This window comes from Elgaria multicarinata, chromosome 16 (genome assembly GCF_023053635.1).
Source record: "Elgaria multicarinata webbii isolate HBS135686 ecotype San Diego chromosome 16, rElgMul1.1.pri, whole genome shotgun sequence".
In the NCBI taxonomy this organism is placed as follows: Eukaryota; Metazoa; Chordata; class Lepidosauria; order Squamata; family Anguidae; genus Elgaria; species Elgaria multicarinata.
Genome location: NC_086186.1, coordinates 2736042 through 2757686, shown reverse-complemented (window position 1 = coordinate 2757686; position 21645 = coordinate 2736042). Strand labels below are relative to the sequence as shown.

Below are 21645 nucleotides of genomic sequence, written 5' to 3'. Positions count from 1 at the left end.
AAGTTGTAGGATTGTTTTCAGCCTAAACATGAATAGAATTGAACCCTTAATTCACTTAGGAAAAGTGGGGTGGAGCAAAGGAAGAGTCCTTACATTGCTGACCACATCTAATACACTATCAAGGAAATGTGAACCACATTGCAAAATCTCATGTTGAAATCTGATTTCATTCTTTGTTTTATTTCCAATTCCAACTGATTTTGAAATTTCATTTCTGCCTCGCCGCTGGAGCCAAAATGTTTAGATGAGACCTCTGCTGTTCCAGCTCTTAAGTAACGGACAGGGCCTTTGATGGATAATGCAATTTCCTGGGAAATTTCTCTTTCTTTAAAGTGCTCTTTTAGGCGAAGGCTTTCTTTAAAAATAAATGACTGGATGCTGCAGCTGTCATCCTTTTTCATCTCAATAGTCATAACAAGGTGGGCTTTTCACCTCCTTTCTTTCTCTGCTCTGATAACAGCTGCTGCACTCTGACATAACTCCAAACATCCCCAGGGTGGAAGATGTTTGGGGTGGGTGGGTTTGTTTCAAGAATAAGAAGCAGCCAACAGGATGGCCATTGATCAAGTCCTCTCAGAGCAGTTAGGGTGTTAAAGCAGGGGTGGACAGAAGGTAGATCTCCAGATGTTTTGGACTTCAACTCCTAGAAGCTCCTGCCAGCATGGCTGATAGAATGCTGGACATTGAAGTTAAACCATAGCACTATCCAAATGACAGAGGATGGTAGTTGTCACACTAAGGAAATGGCCAGCCTCATGCTTGACCAAGGGGTCCATTAGAACCTGACTACGCACCATGACAGAGCTGCTGTTTGGAAGAGGGAATGAAAGGCTCTTCTAGGCTGTAGCTGTGTGAGTTCATTGCAGCCCCCAGAAGCAACCCAGTGGACTCAGGTGACTCTGGTGATGAGGGATATAAAGCCCTAATAGTAGGTGTTCCTTCTTGCCAGGGTAGTCAGGTGAGAATGGCAACTACCAGGAGGAGAACCACCCTTTGCCAATCTGGCATTATCCCCTTTTACCGCCCAACATGAAATGCCGTGCCAAAATAGGAAGGGGAATCAGCTGAGGCTTAAATAAGATCATCTTCCAGTGACAGCTCCAGATTTTGGAGAATCCTTGGAGAAGACACCACAGACCTTCACGGCTAAGCAAGGCTTTGAGCCTGGATCTCCCCAGTAATATTCCCAACCTCTAAGCCACCCTTGTCCAGGCTAATGACCTCCAGATGTGTTGGAATGCAACAACCACCATTCCCAGCCAGCATGGAAATGATGGGAGTTGTAATCCAGGGTGTGTGGATGACAACAGGTTAGAGAAGGTTGCTCTAGCACATCACCCTGGCTCTCAGTAGACTACTGTGGAACAACATACCAAAACCTGAAACATATCATGAGAAAATAGGTTGCTTCCATATTAAATGGGTGCAGTTGGAGTTCTGTATTTGCAAAAGAAAGTGTTCTGGATTCCCAAATCAGCCGAAATGTAGACTAATTGCCCGCCCAGCCTATTATTCTGAGATTCGCCCCAACTGTCTCTTTCCAGTAGCTGCATCCATTCCCCCCCCCCCCCGCCTCCTTTCTCTCAACAAGTTTGCTGCTCTCCTGCCTGATTAAAAGATTTTTAAAACAGTCTCTGGTTTCCAGATCCAAAAGAGGCCTGTGTGTGTGTGTGTGTGTGTGTGTGTGTGTGTGTGTGTGTGTGTGTGTGTGTGCGTGCGTGTTCATGTGTTCTTTCTTCTTTCTTTCTTTGCTCTGCTGGAGGCTTTTTAGTATGTAAATCCCTTCTGAATTAAATCCACCAAATCAGAGACTTTTAGAAGGAACTCCATTTCCCGGGGCGCTTAAGCGTTTTATGGGCGATCCCAGCCAATCTTTAGTATCTTTATCTCCTTCCTCCTCAGGAGAATCATTTACATTGTACCTCCTTCACCCTTTCCACTTTCCTCAACTGCTGAAACTTCACTGGCTCAACACGATAGGGCTTTTTCCTCAGGCAGCTCTTCCTCAGAGAGAGAGAGAGAGAGAGAGAGAGAGAGAGAGAGAGAGAGAGAGAGAGAGGTTTCCCAGCATGCTTCAGTAAAAGGGGAGGGGAAAACAATGGTATTTGCTCAGTGGAGAATCACAAATGGGTTCATAATTAAGTGATGCTAATTGGACGGTACTTTCTCTCTTCTGCCGAACACATAAAAGCCTGAGAAAGATTAGGGAGCAAAACCACCATCACCCGGGGGAGGCTGCCTTCGTTAAACCCACGTTCATTAAGACCAAATTTGAGCTACCTCATTAAGGTTGTGTAATGGAAGGAGTTAATTGATTATAAATAGCTTCCATTCCCATTTCCCTCCCCACAAGGTCCTGCTTGGCTCACTTTGGGAATCTCCATTCATCAGGCCATACAAGCTCATTTCCAGGATACCGGGCCGGCTCTACCCTTGGGCAGAGTGAGGCAGCTGCCTCAGGCAGCAGCTGCTGGAGAATGGGCCTTCATGATGTCCCTGCGTGATCTCCGTGATCATCCAAGGCGGCACTTACGATGGTGCCACATGCTCCTGACGTTCACCACTGGAGCATTTGCAGCGTAGCCTTTAGTGTTGCAGTACCCACCTTCTGGAAAGCTTTATCAACTGGCATTAGGCAAACGCCCATAGTTCTGGTGTTCAGACATCACCTCTTCAAACAGGCGTCCCCTAAAGTGCGACCAGTCTGCTATGGCTTGCAGTACACCGTGGCGTGTGTGGTTTTACTGTGGATTAATGTTGTGTTGTTTTCTAGATATGCGTATTGTTGTGATGCCTTTATATTTTATATTGATTGTGTTGATACCTCTGTGGTATCAAACCTCTGTGGAAACTGGCATGTAATTCAAAGTAATCAAGAATAAAATATATTGCTATATGACTTATGCTGGGAGAAACTGAAACTTTGTAACAGTATCCTGGATCTCTCAATCCTAGCTAGGTGAGTTCTCCTGTATTTATTCTGCATTTCTCTGTTTAATGTGCTCTTTTTGATTATTTTTCTTAGGGTTTTGTTGTTGTTGTTACTGCTACTGCTGCTAATATTCTCCAGTGATTCTTTAATGGGCTGTGAAATTTGAGTTGCTTCATTAATCACAGTTTAATCAAGGATTCTTTAGCATTTGTATGGGCACGCCTACCCATGTACAGACATGGGAGAGCGGCTTTAAACATTCATCGGAGATTGAAGCAGGCATATTTGCACAGAGATCTTTAGGTAGGAGCAAGTCCCTGTTAGCAGCATTGCATTAAGGAGACAAGAAGCCACTTTATACCAAAGCAGGTCCAGGCAATACAATCCTGTCTGCAGCAGGGGTGTTGGATCTCAAGCCTGGAGGAAAAATCCAGTCCACATGGGGTCCTAATTCTGGGATTCCCAAGATGTCCAGACCTCCTCCTCCTCTCCCATGACCACTGATCAATTGGTGGTTTCCAGTGGAGACTGGTGGCTTTGATTTCAGTAGGGTGTGAAACCATTCCAGGTCTGGGCGAGAATCCCAACTGAACTGTCCCAGGTGCTGAACTTTGGGGTTAGGGTTCAGCACCTTGGATAGCTCCTTTACCATCATTGCTGCTAGTTTCCAGGATTTTGCACTATTCCCCCCACCCGACCTCCATTGTAAAAGGTTGAAATGCCTCCCCTAAAGCTCCGTTACTGGCAGGAAGTGCTGTAAGCCAGTATAGTGCAGCAGTTAGAGTGTTGGACTGGGACTTAGGAGATCTGGGTTCGAGTCCCCACTCAGCCATAAAGCTCACTGGGTGACTTTGGGCCTGTCACTGTCTTTCAGCCATGCCTACTTCGCAAGGTTGTTCTGAGGATGACAGAGAGGAGGAGGAGGAGGAGGAGGAGGATAATGTAACCCGGCTTTGGTTTTCTTGTGAGAAGAAAGGAGGAATATAAACATAATGATAACTAATTTTTTAAAAAAAGTTAAACATGCTGATATTTTGGACCTATCCAGTGGAGGCTGGTGGCTCCAATGTCAATGAGGCTGTGAATCCAGTCAGGGTTTCTGTCATAGAATCATAGAATCATAGAATAGCAGAGTTGGAAGGGGCCTACAAGGCCATCGAGTCCAACCCCCTGCTCAATGCAGGAATCCACCCTAAAGCATCCCTGACAGATGGTTGTCCAGCTGCCTCTTGAATGCCTCTAGTGTGGGAGAGCCCACAACCTCCCTAGCTCTAACAGTCAGGAAGTTTTTCCTGATGTCCAGCCGGAATCTGGCTTCCTTTAACTTGAGCCCGTTATTCCGTGTCCTGCACTCTGGGAGAATCGAGAAGAGATCCTGGCCCTCCTCTGTGTGACAACCTTTTAAGTATTTGAAGAGTGCTATCATGTCTCCCCTCAATCTTCTCTTCTCCAGGCTAAACATGCCCAGTTCTTTCAGTCTCTCTTCATAGGGCTTTGTTTCTAGACCTCTGATCATCCTCGTTGCCCTCTTCTGAACACGCTCCAGCTTGTCTGCGTCCTTCTTGAATTGTGGAGCCCAGAACTGGACGCAATACTCTAGATGAGGCCTAACCAGGGCCGAATAGAGAGGAACCAGTACCTCACGTGATTTGGAAGCTATACTTCTATTAATGCAGCCCAAAATAGCATTTGCCTTTCTTGCAGCCATATCACACTGTTGGCTCATATTCAGCTTGTGATCTACAACAATTCCAAGATCTTTCTCATTTGTAGTATTGCTGAGCCAAGTGTCCCCCATCTTGTAACTGTGCATTTGGTTTCTATTCCCTAAATGTAGAACTTGGCATTTATCCCTATTAAATTTCATTCTGTTGTTTTCAGCCCAGCACTCCAGCCTATCAAGATCACTTTGAAGTTTGTTTCTGTCTTCCAGGGTATTAGCTATCCCACCCAATTTTGTGTCATCTGCAAATTTGATCAGCGTTCCCTGCACCTCCTCGTCCAAATCATTAATAAAAATGTTGAAGAGCACTGGGCCCAGGACTGAGCCCTGCGGCACCCCACTCGTTGCCTCTCCCCAGTTTGAGAAGGTTCCATTGATAAGTACTCTTTGAGTCCGATTCTGTAGCCAACTGTGGATCCACCTAATAGTTGTTCCATCTAGCCCACTTTTAGCTAGTTTGTTAATCAGAATGTCATGTGGTACTTTGTCAAAAGCTTTGCTGAAGTCAAGATATATGACATCCACAGCATTCCCACAGTCCACAAGGGAGGTTATCCTATCAAAAAATGAGATCAAATTAGTCTGACAGGATTTGTTCCTGACAAATCCATGTTGGCTTCTAGTAATCACTGCATTGATTTCAAGGTGTTTACAGATTGACTTCTTTATAATCTGCTCCAGAATTTTCCCAGGGATGGATGTCAGGCTGACTGGTCTGTAGTTCCCAGGTTCCTCCTTTTTGCCCTTTTTGAAGATAGGGACAACGTTAGCCCTCCTCCAGTCGTCCGGCACCTCACCTGTCTTCCATGATTTTGCAAAGATAATAGACAAAGGTTCTGAGAGTTCTTCCGCTAGCTCCTTCATTACTCTTGGATGCAGTTCATCAGGCCCTGGGGATTTGAACTCATTCAAGGAAATTAGGTGTTCTTTGACCATTTGTTTATCAATCTCAAACTGCAATCCTGCCCCCTCAACTTCTGCTTCACTTTTTCCAGGGGGGTCATAGATCCGCTTTTGGGAGAAGACCGAGGCAAAGTAGGAATTGAGCACTTCAGCCTTTTGTTTGTCGTCTGTTATCAATTTGCCATCCTCATTAAGCAGTTGAACCACCATTTCTTTCCTCTGTCTTTTACTACTCACGTATCTGAAGAAAGCCTTTTTATTGCTTTTAGCATCCCTCGCTAATCTCAGCTCATTCACAGCTTTAGCCTTCCTGACGCCATTTCGGCACTTCTGCGCCACTTGTCTGTACTCTTCTTTTGTAGCCTGGCCTTCCTTCCACTTCCTATATGTATCCCTTTTTGTTTTCAGTTCATCAATAAGCTTTTTGTGGAGCCACATTGGTTTCCTCTGTTGTCTTCTATCTTTTCTCCTTGTTGGAATTGTTTGTAACTGTGCCTTTAAAATTTCATTTTTTAGATACTCCCACCCATCCTGCACTCCTTTTCTTTTTAGGCTCCCTTGCCACGGGACCTTACTTATTATAGTTCTGAGTTTATTAAAATCAGCTTTCCTAAAATCCAGAGTACGTGTATGGCTACGCTCGACTTTTGTCTCCTTCATAATCAAGAATTCAAGTATGACGTGGTCACTTTCCCCCAGAGTTCCCGTAACTGCCACTTTATCCACTAAGTCATCCCTATTGGTCAATAACAAGTCAAGGATTGCTGACCCTCTAGTTCCTTCCACCACTTTCTGTAGGAGAAAGTTATCACCCATACATGTCAGGAATTTCTTGGAAGGGCCGCTTTTGGCAGTAATGGTCTCCCAACAGATATCAGGGTAATTGAAGTCCCCCATCACTACTACATCACACTTCCTTGAAACACTGGCAATTTGTTTCTCAAAAGTTTCGTCCTCGTCTTCTCCTTGATTGGGTGGTCGGTAGTAGACTCCGATTATCATATTCTTTTTATTCCTGTCAGAACCTGTCAGAAATCGAAAGGGCCTATCCAAGGTGCAAAGCTTTAGAGAAGAGAATCTCAAGCTCCCAAAAGTTCAGAAAACTCCACCCCCAGATGGATTCCTCTGGCATCCCTAGCTCAAAGTAGTGTGCTAGGACCTAGTGGAGACTCTGCTAACACACTAGCTGAGAACTTCTCCCAGCAATTAGGAATTTCAGCAACATCACCCACAGTTACAAATTTCAGCAATATCAGCCAGCAATTACAAATTTTGGCAACGTCAACCTACAATTACTATTTATGGCAACATCGCTTTTCTGACACCCCTTTGTTGACATAAGACATCGCTGGGGTATAAGAATGCAACTCCTCTGCACTTGTGTATTATAAAATATCTTGCTTGGCGTGTGCAATGAGCATTGCCTAGACAGCTTGGAAAGAAAAGCTTGGCAAAGGGTATTTACATTGCTGTTGAATTATTTAAGCAAACACAAGAGGACAAATGAGACAAAGAGATTGCGCTCTGTCCACTGAGGGTTCAGCCAAGTGGGCCAAAATAGTAGAGATTCTGTTTGTCCTCTTTTGTTTTCTCAAATAACTCAAAGGAAGTGTAAACGCTGCCCGGTGACAGCTTTCTTTTCTGCCAGCTGACATCAGGGACCTTGTGCAGAAACATATTTGCTCTAACGGACATGGAGAGAAAGGTGCCTTTCATCCCCCCTGACTCTACACTTCTCATCTACAAAGCAATCTCTATGGTCAACAGAGCCTAGGAAGCAAGTGGTTGTGATTTACAAACCTGGTCCCAAATGCAAGTTGCTAGTCCTCATTGTATATTTTCAAAGGGGATCATAAAAATGCTGCCATATTTTTCCCCTGAAAAATAACATTGCCCCCTCTCCCTGTTCCCTAGGCTGCCAAAGTTAGATTTTAAAAACAAACAAACCAGTTAGCACCCAGGTGGGCCAGACAGAATCTGGCAAGTCCTGTGCCGTGATCAAGGGCCGTGTGCCTGTGTGCTGGTAGGAGCAGCTCCATGCTCAACCGCTTTCTTATCTCCACCACTTTCTTGCTTGACGGGCACAGAGCCAGGGAGCACGCAGGCCGTGGCATCTGCTGCAGCTCCTTCTCGCCACCCCAGAGTCTGGGCCGGAGCGAGAGGCAGGTGAACAAGCAGCTTGCAAGGGGGAAGAGGGAAAGCCAGTCCAGGGGGCTGTTGTCACTGGGCCCCTGCTGGGATGGGGGCCCTCAGCAGGAATCCAGCCATGCCTACCCTTATGTATGTATGTATGTATTTATTACATTTTTATACCACCCAATAGCCAAACCTCTCTGGGCAGTTCACAAAAATTAAAACCATGAAAAGCATAATAAAACAAACAACAGTCTAAAAACACAAATACAAAATAAAATGTTAAAAGCACAACCAGGGCAAAACCACACAGCAGAAATTGATAGAGATTAAAATATGGAATTAAAACAGCAAAGTTTAAATTTAAGTTAAATTAGGTTTTAAAATACTGAGAAAATAAAAAAAAAAGGTCTTCAGCTGGCGACGAAAGGAGTAGAGTGTAGGTGCCAGGTGAACCTCTCTGGGGAGCTCATTCCACAGCCGGGGTGCCACAATGGAGAAAGCCCTCCTCCTAGTAGCCACCTGCCTCACTTCCTTTGCCCTGCATACATAGATGTATAGGAAATACATAGGGCACTAGGGCTCTCTCTCTCTCGCTCTCGCTCTCTCTCTATATATATATTATATGCCTGTTTCTGTTTAAGTTGCGGACAGAGGCCTAATCTACACCAAGCAGGCTATTGCCCTATGAAAGCAGCATGAAAGTGGTATATAAAAGGCAGGAGCCACACCAAGCAGGATATAGCACTATGGAAGTGGTATGTGGTATGCAGAAAAGGGCAACTAAAATGACTCAGGGGCTGGGGCATCTCCCCTATGAGGGAAGGTTACAACAGCTGGGATTAGCTTGGAAAAAAGGAGGCTAAGGGGAGACATGATAGAGGTGTACAAAATTATGCACAGTGTGGAGAAAGTGGATAGGGAGACATTTTTCTCCTTCTCTCAGAATACTAGAACCCAATGGGGTCATCCCATGAAGCTGATTGGTGGGAGATCCAGGACAAAATAATAGGAAGGACTTCTTCACACAGTGCATAGTTAAACTCTGGAACTCACTAACACAAGATGTAGTCATGGCCACCCATTTAGATGGCTTTAAAAGAGGGGTGGATAAATTCCTGGACACGAAGGTGATCAATGGCTACTAGCCCTGATGGTTGTGTGCTATCTCCAGTATTCGAGGCAATAAGCCTGTGTGCACCAGTTGCTGTGGAACATGCAGGGGAGGGTGCTGTTGGATTCATGTCCTGCTTCTTGGTTCCTGGTCAACAGGTGGTTGGCCACTGTGTGAACAGAGTGCTGGACTAGTTGGACCCTTGGTCTGATCCAGCATCAGGGCTCTTCTGATGTTCTTACGTGTCAGTGGGCCCCAACAGTTGTCAGTGCACTTCAGTACTGTTATAAAGCTGTAGTGTGGCTCCTGCCTTTTATATATCACTTTCATACCGCTTTCATAGTGCAACATCCTGCTCGGTGTAGATTAGGCCAGAGAGGGAGGAAGAGGCCAAGAGACGTGAGGCTCCTTTCCTCCTTTCTCCATCTCTCAATCTGACTCCCTGGTCTCTTTGCGGAGGGTGACAAGCGAGGGCTGAGAACTAAGAGAGCCATCAACCTCCTCCTTTGTTAGCTTTAGCTAACGAGATGTTTATAGGAAGGACATGACACCTGCTTTCCCCTTCATAAGTTCAATAATTTATGAAAGGTATTGAAGGCAAGGCGCTCTCCTGGATGCAGCCCATGGTGTTGCCTTCTGGCTATTAGCCAAAAACAGGACAATGAGTTACACTTGAAATAACACAGAGAGATATTTATTTTCTCCCTCTTTATAAATTATGGAGGGGCTTCTTGCACGTAATTACACCGGCTTTTATGTTTCTCACTCCCAGCTTTTAATCCTTTTTGGAACTGTGCCAGTTGTTTGTAACGGGAGTTGGAGCAAACCGCAAGCACTATGGCTGGTGGCTGGGGCATGGGCGGCGGTGGGAATTACCAGCGAGGGCACAGCAGGAGATGGAGTCTGATGCAGCTACAGGAGACATGGTGTGGCGCGCAGGGCAAGGGAACAGGCCAGCCAAACGGCACGCAGCTTCCTGAGAGGGGCAGGCCTTGGCTGGATCTACGCAGATGAGTTCAGCATTGAGGGATTCCCTGAAAGCAGAGTGAGTTCCTTGATGTGCCAGAGGGAAACAGAAGCACCCTTAAAAGATTGGACACCAAACAAATAGCCTTGCGGGATCAGACCAAGGGTCTCTCTCTAATCCAGGCTTCCCCAGCCCAGTACACTCCAGACATTTTGGACTATGGTTCTAACTATTCCTGACCATTGGGCATGCTGATGGGACTGATGAGAGTTGAAATATGAAAAATCTGGAGGTCACCAGGTTGCAGACCACTGATCTAGTCAAACATGTTCTTTTCCACTGTGGCCTCCCAGTTGCCTCTGGGAAGCCCACAAGAATGGCATAGAAGAAACCATCCTGTGCAACGAGGGTGGGGAGACTCAGTCACAGTGGCCAAAACTGGCCCTCTGGTATCCCCCCAGATGGCCCCAACCCCTTGCCATAGCCCCACCCTTTCCCCCCTACCTATGATCCTTTCGTAGCTTCCTGGGTTTTGTGCAGTTCCCCCCCCCATTCTAAAAGGATAAAGTGCCTCTCCTATTCTTCATCCCAGGGGTGGGCAACATTCAACCCACGTGCCACATGGGGCTCTTGCATCCTGGGGTAGCCTTTGCCACCCACTGCTGCACCACCAAATTTGGCAGTTGCAAAAAAAAATGGCCACTTTTAGTGTTATAGAACAACTTGTTGCTGAACTTTGGAAGCAACCCGACATTTTCCCCCCTGGCACCCCACGGGCCATTGGGTCTACAGGATCCCTAAAGCTCTTGCAGACCACACCTGTAGAGGCCCCTTTGCTCTGGAGTTGCAGAGGTGGTTGAGCCAATGGAAATGAATAGGTTGAAGTTCTGGGTTCAGTTTGCCCATGCTGTTCCCCTTGGGCCTATTGCATATCCATGGGTGTGTGTTGGCATGTTTTGATCTGCTGCACCTTCGAGATCTGGGCAACTGATTTATCTTTTAGGAATTTTCTCTGCAGAGGGCTGTGCATCCTTTCCCATGGCCACAATTGAAGGGAAAGGTGGGTGGGTTATTTGCCTTTAATTCCATAACCTTATTTCTGACAATAATGACTCATTCTCAGGAGCACCCTTACGCTTCTCTGAGATGGTGCTGGAATGATCTGGAATAATTAGTGCAGGAGGAGTGAAGGGGACGTGTGGTGATGAGCAATGTTTGGGGAGGGGGAGGAATTTGTGATGCATCTTCTGGAAGAGGGACAAATAACACTAGCAGCTTTGGCAATGTTGTGGGTACAGAGCATGAGTGAGAGATGGCGGACTCAGTCTGGCCACACAGCCCTCAGGAATATTCCCACTACTATCAGAAACAAAATGGTAGGTGCTGATTTACACCATTAACACCACCACACAAATACAAATGAAGATGGTGTTTTCCTAGAATCATGGAATCATAGAATAGCAGAGTTGGAAGGGGCCTCCAAGGCCATCGAGTCCAACCCCCTGCTCAGTGCAGGAATCCACCCTTGATTCATGTTATGGCCTTAAACTACCCTTGACTGTCAAGAAATTTGGCTTCTCTTCATGGATTAGCCATGCCTCTCCGGCATTTCAGACCATGGTCTTTGGCAGCCTTATCTGAAGATGCTGGGGTCCGGACTGGTGTCCCTCTGCACGCAAAGCAGGTGTTGTGCAACAGAGCTATGAGTTTCCCCCCAGCAAGGATCTCCCATCCTGAAATGGTACAGTCTAGAAACAGGTGTGTGTAACCTCATCTACTTTTTGTAAGCATGCCACCAGCCTTATGCAACACTATGGGGGGTAGGTTCCTGGTTTAGAGAGGGCAGCTCTCTATTTGGAGAGGTGGCAGAGAGCAGTCCTCTGTTTGATGGTGTCCTCTATTTTAAGAGGTCCCCAGTCCATGCCTGGTTTAAATACAAAGACCCATAAGGAGAGAGAGCAGCGGGGGGGGCCTTCAAATTACCCATCCACATTTAGCCCCTCGACAACAGACTGACCAGGTGCACTGGTCAGCCTCTCCCCTAGGGTCATATATATTGTATTTCTATTTAAATTATAGTTACTATTTCTAAAGTTTCAGCTATGCATCTAAATCTGAGATGCCACCGCCAGACTGAGTCACAGTTTCAGCCCACATGGCATTAGGGAGCCAGTTGGCTCCTGGTTCTGGGCTGCAAGTTTGCCCTTTCTTTGAATTATTCAGTGCCACCTCCTTCACTCCGCCTTGGTCAAAAAATGTTTTCTGCTGAGCTGTCCTTCCACTCCCACTCCCCACCCCGCCTCTTTACTAGTGCAATGAGGCAGTGCAGCAGCAAGGGCGATGAAGTGAGCCAAAGAGGCAACCATCTCAGGTACCCACGTTCCGAGGGCTGCCGTTGGCACCCCTTCAAGGTGCGGAATGCACTATCTCAGCCTGGTATTTTTCAGCACTTCTCTCTGTCTCTTTCTCTCTAGTTCAGCTTGTTAGATGGGATGTGTGAAAATGTGAAAGAAGAAAGGATTAGAGAACAATAATGGGAGTAATTAAAAGCCTCTCCATCTCTTGCCAACGTAGACCCTTTCAAAACACAGCAGGGTTTTGGCATTGTGTGTGTATGTGTGCGTGTGTTGGGATGGAGATCCCATTGGGAAAATCTTAAGAAATAGCACTCCAATTCCAGGGAAACAAAGATAGAACTCTCCAAACAAGCCCCCAACATGTTCGAGGGGGGCTGGCAGTGCAGCCCTGGGTGGTAAGAAGTTATTAAAACATTTGTGTCTATGCCATTTCTAAAGTAATATATCAGGGCATTGCTTTATATGGAGTCAGAGCATTGGTCCATCTAACCCAGTCTAGTCAATACTGTCTGGCAGCCGCTGTCCAGGGTTTCAGAAAGGGATCTTTTCCCACACCTCCCTGGGGATTGAACCTGGGGCCTTCTGCATGCAACACAAGTGCTCTGCCAGTGAGCCATGGCTGCCTCCCATTGTGCCTAGGTGGGGGAAGGGCCAGGTCAGGGGTGATGGAGGAGCTTAACATTTGTCATTTGCACCTCCTAGACAGATGTGAGGATCAGATCAGGTGAGGATCAGGTGTGAACTTAGTTCTCCGCTGGCTTTTGCACTTCCCAGGTGTTCTGACTGACAGTTCTCTACCCCCCACCAAACCTGGTATTGAAATGCATTTTTAAACATTTGCATTTTGAAAGAAGATACCTTGGACATTCATATTTTGAAAGAAAATGCATTTCATAGAATCATAGAATCATAGAATAGCAGAGTTGGAAGGGGCCTACAAGGCCATCGAGTCCAACCCCCTGCTCAATGCAGGAATCCACCCTAAAGCATCCCTGACAGATGGACAGATGGTTGTCCAGCTGCCTCTTGAATGCCTCTAGTGTGGGAGAGCCCACAACCTCCCTAGGTAATGTACAATTTGAGAGAAATGTTTAAAATGTGGATTTAAAAAAGTATTGCAATGCAAATGTTTGTGCCTTTAAAACAACAACAACAACAACAACAACAACAACAACACAGAGATCAATGTGGAAACAGGATGGTACAGATTTATGAGTGAACATGTGCAAAACTGGAAAGAGATTACAGTCCACACATCTGCAGGATCCTTGTGACTTGGGGAAAGCCAGAGCATTGCAGGATCCACAACTCAGATTCATAGGAATCTGAACTCATTTGAATCCACTCTAGATTTCTCTGACATCCCTAAGGGTGATGAAGATGGTGAATACTGTAATGGTACTTATCCAATCAGCAAATGCTAAGGCGAAGACTAACAGTCAATGGTGAATTCTTCCAGGTGGATCTGGGGCCACAATGACATGATTCAAGATAAAGAAGAGATTTAAGAAATTGGGAAGAGAGAAGCAGCCTTGGCCTCAACGGAAACATTGTAAGGAGGAGACGAATAATGAATAACAGGGTTGTGGGCTGACATTTAAGATGAATAAATTATTTAGGACTCAGTTTATGGAGCTGGGGGGGGGGTTTCCCTCTTCACGTCTCAGGCAATAGAAAGAGAGACTCCGTGAGTTTGAGTCAATTGAGCTGTCCATTTCAGTTACAAGAATGCAATGATTGTCATTGTTGAATGCCCAAGGCTGTCGCAGTGCTGAAGGTATGAAGGTATAGGCTTAGGGTGACCAGACCACCGGGAAAATCCAGGAGTCCTCCTCCAAAACGATGCTAGTCCAGAGCAACCAGGGCTGTGGGACAATTTATTGGGGAAACGGGTGCTCCGGTTATTGTAGTCAAGCACTGTTCCAGGCAAGAAGGCCGTCAGGCCAGGGAGCGTGCCGTGAGTGATAGTCCTCCAGGCGAGGTGAAGGCCTGTTTGGCTCTGCCCTTCCAGTGATGCAGACATTTCCTTCTGGCTACAGCAGCTGGCCCTGGTCATTCTCTTGCCTGGCTGCTGCTGCCACACACCTGACTCGCTCCCTGCCTGGACCCCCTGCAGCTGGTCTCATACTTGGAGCCAAAGCGGCCCAGGACAGAAGCCGCAGCCCAGAGGTAAGGGGAGCCAGAGAAAGGGAGGAATCAGGACAGAGAGAGGGGGGGAAGCCTTCCCCTATGGAGTCTGCCCCCAAAACAGGCCCTTTCTGAGGCTCCACACTGGGGTGGGCAAGGCGGCACTTCTCCGGGACTCCAGAAAAATGCCCCCACCCCCCACGGAGCCTCAGAAAAGAGCCTGTTTTAGGGGGAGACGCCATAGGGGAAGGCTTTTTTTCTACCCACATAGTGGCTGCCATGTGAGTAGAGGAAAAGCCTTCCCAAAAAAAACCTCCCTTTCTGAGGCTCTGCGACATAGGATTGCAGTGTTAAAGTTCATCCAGCAATGTCAACTATTTAAAAAATATTAAAGGTGTGATACAGATATAAGAAACACATATTTCAGTTTCTATGAAGGGGAGCAACGAATGAGGAAATGCTTGTGGTGTGTCTATTTGCTGTTCAGGGAAAGGAACTCTGTACATGCTCAGTGCCATTCTCCTCTTTATGATTACCCCTCTTGTGGGATTTTAGGAGGCTGTTTATCCCTAAAAGACACTAGTGAGTAGGGCAGAGATGAAACTGGAGGAAGGAAGCATCTCACGACAAACGATGCAACCCATGAAATGTCCCCCTTTGCGGTAATAGTTTGGGAGGAGCTGCAGAATGCCAAAAAATGAAATAAAACCCTCTCATTTTGATTTGGTGCCATGACATCCTGACATAGGATGCAGTCAAAGGTGATTAGCTATGTTGCAGCAGGCTAGCAATGCACTTGCCTGGACCACATAGCCAGCAAGAAGAAAAGCTCTATCCCCCCATCACCTCCCCCACAAAAAAAAAGTTCCACAAAGAGCTTTTAAGAGTGAACTGGTGCAAAGGGACCAAAAAAAAATCTGGTTTTGCACAGAAAAGGTTTTCCCACAAAAATCCAGCCCAGTCTGCAGTCCATTCACCTGCAAGAAGACCCCCTGCCTTACCAAGAAGTGCTGGGTGCTTCCAGATGAAGCAATCATTCCATCCTGTCCAAGGCATGTTATGTGTATCTGGGGGGTGGGGGCATCCAACATGCTGCAGTGGGAGGAAGCAGCTCCTGTTGATGCTGACCCGCCAAGCGGCACAGGAGAGACGCAGGTGTCCTGAACATGCCTCTCTGGAGTTCCGCTCTTCCCAGGGCCTTTTCTCAGTCAATCTGAGCTCTGCATCACCCCTTTGACATCTCCTGCTGACAGTTGAGCAATCAAAGCAACTGTTGTACCAGCAATCTCAGCATAATCCAAAGGAGGAAGCCTTGACAGGAGTGATGCTAAAAGTAGCCTGAGGAGGCAGAGATAATCTTTCCTTCTGTTTAGCCCAGGTTCCTCACCACCCCCACCCCCTTCTCTTGGTGAACCCCAGGGAGACAATCACAGTTTAAGAGGGGAGGCCTCTGTTATGGCTGCCACATTCTAGGAAGGAGAGTTCTGGAACCAACAATAATTGCACGTATTGACAATCAATGCACAGTAATGTTGGAGAATCTAAATTAAATGGAGGGATTTAATACATTACCCGTCGATGTGCACATATGAAACACCTCATTTGCCCTGACAATTTGTGCACATTCTTGAACATCACTTGGGATTATGCCTATTGAACAGGGGATGTATCGAATTCTCACTTCTGGTTGTCCCATTCCCAGGTGTGATGGGCTGGCTTCTATCACCTGGGCTTCACCTGCTCCTATTGTTCATCTCTCTTTCTGAGTCCTATTAAACACGCATAGGAGTGAAGCCTTGGAGCCTCATGCTGCACATATTTCTTCAGATTGAAGCCCCACTGAGTTTAATGGGTCTTACTTGCATGTAAACATGTGTATGATTACCACCCATTGCATTGGGTGGGAACATAGGGAACTGCCTTATGCAGAATCAGAGCATAGGTCCATTGGGTCAGTATTACCTGCTGTGCTCCATACGTTTGGGAGTGCAACTCTGATAAGCCCCAGGCAACATGGCCAATGGTCAGGGATTATGAGAGCTGTAGTCCAAAACATATGGAGGTTGAACCCAGGGTGATCTTACGAAGCTGATTGGTGGGAGATCCTGGACAGATAAAAATACGGACTTCTTCACACAACGCAGAGTTAAACAATGGGATTCAGTTCCACAAGACGTGGTTGTCTTTAAAACAGGATTAGGCAAATTCCTAGAGGAGAAGGCTATCAATGGCTTCTAGTTCTGATGGCTATATGCTACCTGCAGTATCAGAGGCAGTGTACCTATGTACACTAGTTGCTGGGGAACATGGGCAGGAGGGTGCTGTAGCAATCATGCCCTGCTTCTGGGCAGCTGTTTGGACAAGATGAACTCTTGGTCTGATCCAGCCCGGCTCTTCTTACATACTTATGAGGATTCCAGACTGCCGGAGGACTCTGGTCTATAGGGACTGGTGGTAGTTCTCTTGGTTTTCAGAGAGACTTGGTCTTACCTGGAGATGCTGATGACTCAACCTGGGACCTTCTACCTGCAAGTGCCCTACAGCACATTTACTGTAGTTTGGCACCTGGACCCAGTGCAACAAAGCAGGAAAGGTGCAGCTTCTCATGAAACACTGCCCTAAGCAATTGCCTAGGGTTTGTCTGTTGTCAAGACTTGCTATGTTCTTTTTCTTTTAGTTTGTTTTTGAAATACAAAACTTCCCATTGATTTTAGAGACAGCAGGATTGCGCAGGTGACTCAATCTGGTGTCTTCTCTTTCATCTTTTTATTACTGGGTGCAAAAATCTGTTCAGAGCAAGTGACAGTAAATGTCATTTACAGGAAAGGAACCAACCCAGTGATCTTAGAACTGTACTGGCATATATCTCCTTCTCCTTCTCCTTCTCCTTCTCCTTCTTCTTTGTTTTCTCTTTAATCCTGAGTATAGGATGGCTTACCTACTCACCCTCCTTATCCACAACACTCCTCCACTCACTCATTTCCCTGCCCCCTTCACACACACACCCTTTTTTTCTCTCCCACTCTCTCCAATGTGTTTCCAAATGACAAATACACACAGATGCTCTGGCATTTTGCTTTTGCTTTGCTTTTCTTTTTTCCCTGAACGCCCTCTTCATTATCCTTACCATCCCCCTGTCCCCTCTTCCTTCTCTGAAGTGTTGCTGTTACTATTAATTATTTTAAACTGCCAACAATATGTCTGGAAAAACACCAAGAGAAGGGCTGGAGGCTTCAGAACATGATGGAAGGAGGCCCAGGTCTATTGGATTGAATGAGCAAGGTTGCCCAAATTGACTCATGGCAATCTTTGTCTCCGTAACTGAGTAGCTGAATGGTGCTCCTACTCATGGGGTGTGGCGGGAGCCAACCATGAATTGGCCAGATAGATGCATATCCCACTATTGTTCTATACCATTGTACACTTTTCCTGATACGTCATTCAGACAGGCCTACCCTAACCTGGCCAACTTCCAGACATTATGGACTTCAGCTCCCATCAGCCCCAGCCAGCATAGCCAATGGTCAGGCATGATGGGAGTTAGAACCTCAAAGATCTGGAAGGCACCAGATTGAGAAAGGCAGGTTCACAGGGTAATTGTTCAAGTGCATCATCATCATCATCATCATCATCCTCCTCCTATCGTCTACTAAATGTCCAACATAAAACATAATCATAAAACTCTATACTATAATCAACCTCGTGCTTCAGTTACCTTGGTAGGGCTGTGTTGTATCTGTACAGTATGGTGCAGTCTCAAACTAGGATTAGGGAGTTCTGCATTCAAATTGGCCACAAAGCTCAGTGGGTACATAGGAAGTTGCCTTATAGCCCATTGGACCATGGGTACATCTACACTCCGTTGTGTCACACTGGCTGGTGGCAGCTCTGCAGGGCTTCAGAGAGGGGTCTTTTCCAGCCCTACGGGACTGAAACTGTCACCTTCCACACATCAAGCAGGGTCTACCTCTAAGACGATGACTCCACGGGGAAATCCTGCCATGGAGGACTCTTCTATCACCGGTTCTGCCAGATGCCGGGTCAGATGGGCAGTTCCGTGACACCTGATCGCATTGAGAGCCTTCGAGAGATGTTAATCCCCAGTTTCTCAGCCCTGTAATCATCCTCCCGCGGTGGCCGCACATGACAGGCTCCGTACGTACCACGCTGGCACCCTCTGTTGGATACTAGCAGGCAATGCGGATGCATGGAAAGCTGGGAGATGGATTTCAGCCCTTGGCAACGTAAAACAAGGGTTCCACGGTCACCATCGACTCCATTCTCAAATAGGGGAGGGCCTGGAACCTACTTCAGCTCACCCATGCTTGGGTTTTCTCACGCATGGAGATACTTGCTTTTTCAGCATCAGTCACTGTGCGGCTCATCGAAGGGAATGATTGAAAAGCCTTCCTGAACATGGCCTGGGGTTTGGTTTTGCTGTTTAAAAGGCCTACACGCTTCAATCAGTGTAAAGCGGAGGTGCGGAACCTTCAGCCTGGGGGCAAAACCTGGCCTGTCTGAGCTACCAGTCTCATTCCCTTGGCTCCACTCCATTTCCCCTGACCACCAATTCTTTCACGGTTTCCTGGCTTTTGTGCACCATTTTCTCACCGCACGCAAATATATATAAATGAAATGATCAGTAGAAACTTAGGTAATGAACAATTTAAAATGCTTAACTTTACTTTTTAACTGGACGAGTGAAAATGACTGGGCATCTCTCATACAAAATGAAAATGGAAGCTGTCACTCAATGGTGGGACCCCTGCTCTGCCCACAGAAAGTTCAAATCCCACCACCTGTGGCAGAAAAGATCTCAGATCTCAGCAGAAAGTTTCTAATGGAGTCCCTGGTGAGCTGATGTCAGTCAGAGAAGATATGTCCCAACCTGGCAGCCTTCAGATGTGTTGGCTATAACTCCCATCATCCCCAGGCACCCTTGGTTGGGAAAGATGAGAGTCATAGTAGCTGAAAGGCACTGTGTTGGGGATGATGGGAATTATAGTTTTGCCCTGATCCAGGGCAAAACTAGACATCACGCCATTCATTCAACTGTGCATGATTAAAAAACCAAAAAAGCATGTATGAGGCAGGCTAAACTGAACCAGGACCAAGATGGGGTGGTGGTGGAAGGATAAAGCACCCCTTCACATGGTCCCAATCTGGTTCACCCCCTCCTCTACTAATTGGTTTATTTATTTTCCCCAAAAAAGAAAAGAAATGCATAAAGACAAACAACGTGAATAATGGCTTGTCTGCTGGGGGCCCTTGTTCTACGGCCGCTTCCTACATTAGGATGACACATGCAGTGGGCACAACACCCAAATTGCATGGAAGCGCTTCCTTTTGTCTGTAGCCACCTGCTCCGTGGACCAAGGGTTCATATTTTGGCAGTGGCATCGTAAAATCCACATGGCAAGCAGACAAATGGGTTGCCATGTGGAGCAGACATCATTGGCTTGTGTTTTCAGCAGCCAGCACATGGCGGTTGAGAATCGGAATGGAGAATGCCACGTTCTTTTTGCAAGGAAGGTTAACGAAAACGCCTCCGGTTCCCACCCACCCCCTTCTTGCCCTAGCCATATGGGGTTAAGAGATCGTCACATGTTTATGGCATTTGTATTTCAAATATGTGGGACTGGCATGGGGGTGGGGGAGGGTCATTAATGGAAGAGCCATCACTCCGTGAAAGAGCACACACACGCTTTGCATGCAAAACAACCCAGATTCAGCCCTGGGTACTTTTAGGTAAACAGATCAGATAGCAGGTGGTGGGAAGAAGGGCCCTCTTGTCTGAGACCCTGGGAGAGATGCTACCAGTCAGAGCAGGCAGTACTAGATGCGATGAATGGCCTGAGCCATACGCCCGCCACCTCTGTTCCCAGTCTTTCCTTCATCCCGTAGAAATTAGTCACAGCCCAGATTTCTGCCCTTCATCCACATTACAGTGGACCCCGGGCACTTCTTTTGAGCTAGGGTTACAGGTCTTCCACTGCAGTCCCACTAATGACAGTAGGATTCCACTTGATTCAACCCAAGTACTTCACCTTAACTGGGTTAGGAAGCAAAGATTTAGTTTGGATTTTTCTCAGAGAGCTGGAAAAGTTGGTTATGCATTTAAGAAATGTGCGCTCGCTACGGCGATTCTGCCGAGAAAACGGGTAAAAATAGCGCACGTCTGCCTCGCTGGATGAGCCCCCGGCCCGTGCAGCACAGCAGCCTCCAAAATTTGCCCAGCCGGATTCTCAATTTCCCACTCCCAAATCAAGGGCATCTTTTGAATGCTGCGTGAACTGACCTAGAAAGGGGGTGGGGGGGTCTGTGTGCACGTCATGTGTGGGGGTCCCACTGTGGAGGACTGCCAGGCCCCTATAGGTCTTGAATGGCGGCGACATCAAGAATCCGCTCACATGGCTTAAATCCATGCACCTTGAAGTGTATTTATTCATTTGTGGTGGTTATGATTGGGGAGGGGGATACTGTGCAAATGTCTAACCTGAGTCTTTGGCTCCGATATTCCTGGAGAACGTGGCTGTGCAGGGGTAGGGGACAGACCCCGGCGCTTTGGGTCCCTTTCTGCTTTGGCCCTTCTTTGCCTTCTCTCTCCTTTCACACGGAGAAGTAGAGGAGGAGGAGGCGGATAAACGTGAAGAGAGCGCTGCCTCCTTTCTGGGCTCGCTCTCGCTCGCTCTCGGGGCTTCCCGGCTGCCGAAAGGAGAGAGAGCTCCACACCCTGTTTTTCATGCCCATGCCTGCCCCTCCCTTTCGTCCCTCCCTCCCTCTCTCTCTCCCTCTCTCTCGCTCTCTCTCTCTTTCTCCCTCCCTCTTTCCTTTCTTCCTTCCTTCCGCCACATTTGCTCCTGGCTCGCTAGGTTATGAGAAGGCTTGGCGGGAGAGAGAGAAAGGAGGAGATTAGGACGTCGGTTCAGCGGCGCCCCCCTCCCTCCTGCATCCGAGGCTCCCCCAAGAGCGTCTCTCTTCCTCTCCCGCCTCCCCGCCGTATAGTAGGGACCCAGCCTCTCCCACTCCCGATTTTATTGTTTTGGGGTGATTAGCATTTTTCTCCCCCCACCTCCGGCACCCCCATTTCTTTTGCCAAAGGGCGATCTCCCCAAATCGGCGCGCGCATCGGCGGGGCGAGGAGGCGGCGGCGGCGGGGGGCGAGGCGATGCCTCCCCCTCCCCCCCGGCCTCGTCTCCAGCCCACCTTCTCCTTCTCCCCCCCGCCCTGCGCGCTTCGCACCTGCCCTTCGGAAAGCGGCGGCGGCGGCGGCGGCGGGCGGAGCCGAGCGGCTGCCGAGGCGGACGGAGCGCCGGCCAGTGCCCGCTGCTAGTGCTCGCGCGAGCCCCGGAGCTGGACGCCGAGCGGCTGCAGCCGGAGCCCTGAACC

The 21645-nt window shown here is 47.5% G+C and overlaps 1 protein-coding gene across 1 annotated transcript in view; it reads left to right on the top strand.

Moving 5' to 3' along the window:
• Nucleotides 1-21645, top strand: part of LINGO1 (leucine rich repeat and Ig domain containing 1) — a 159993-nt gene that overhangs the window by 76675 nt on the left and 61673 nt on the right. The gene's annotated exons all lie outside the window — the stretch shown is intronic.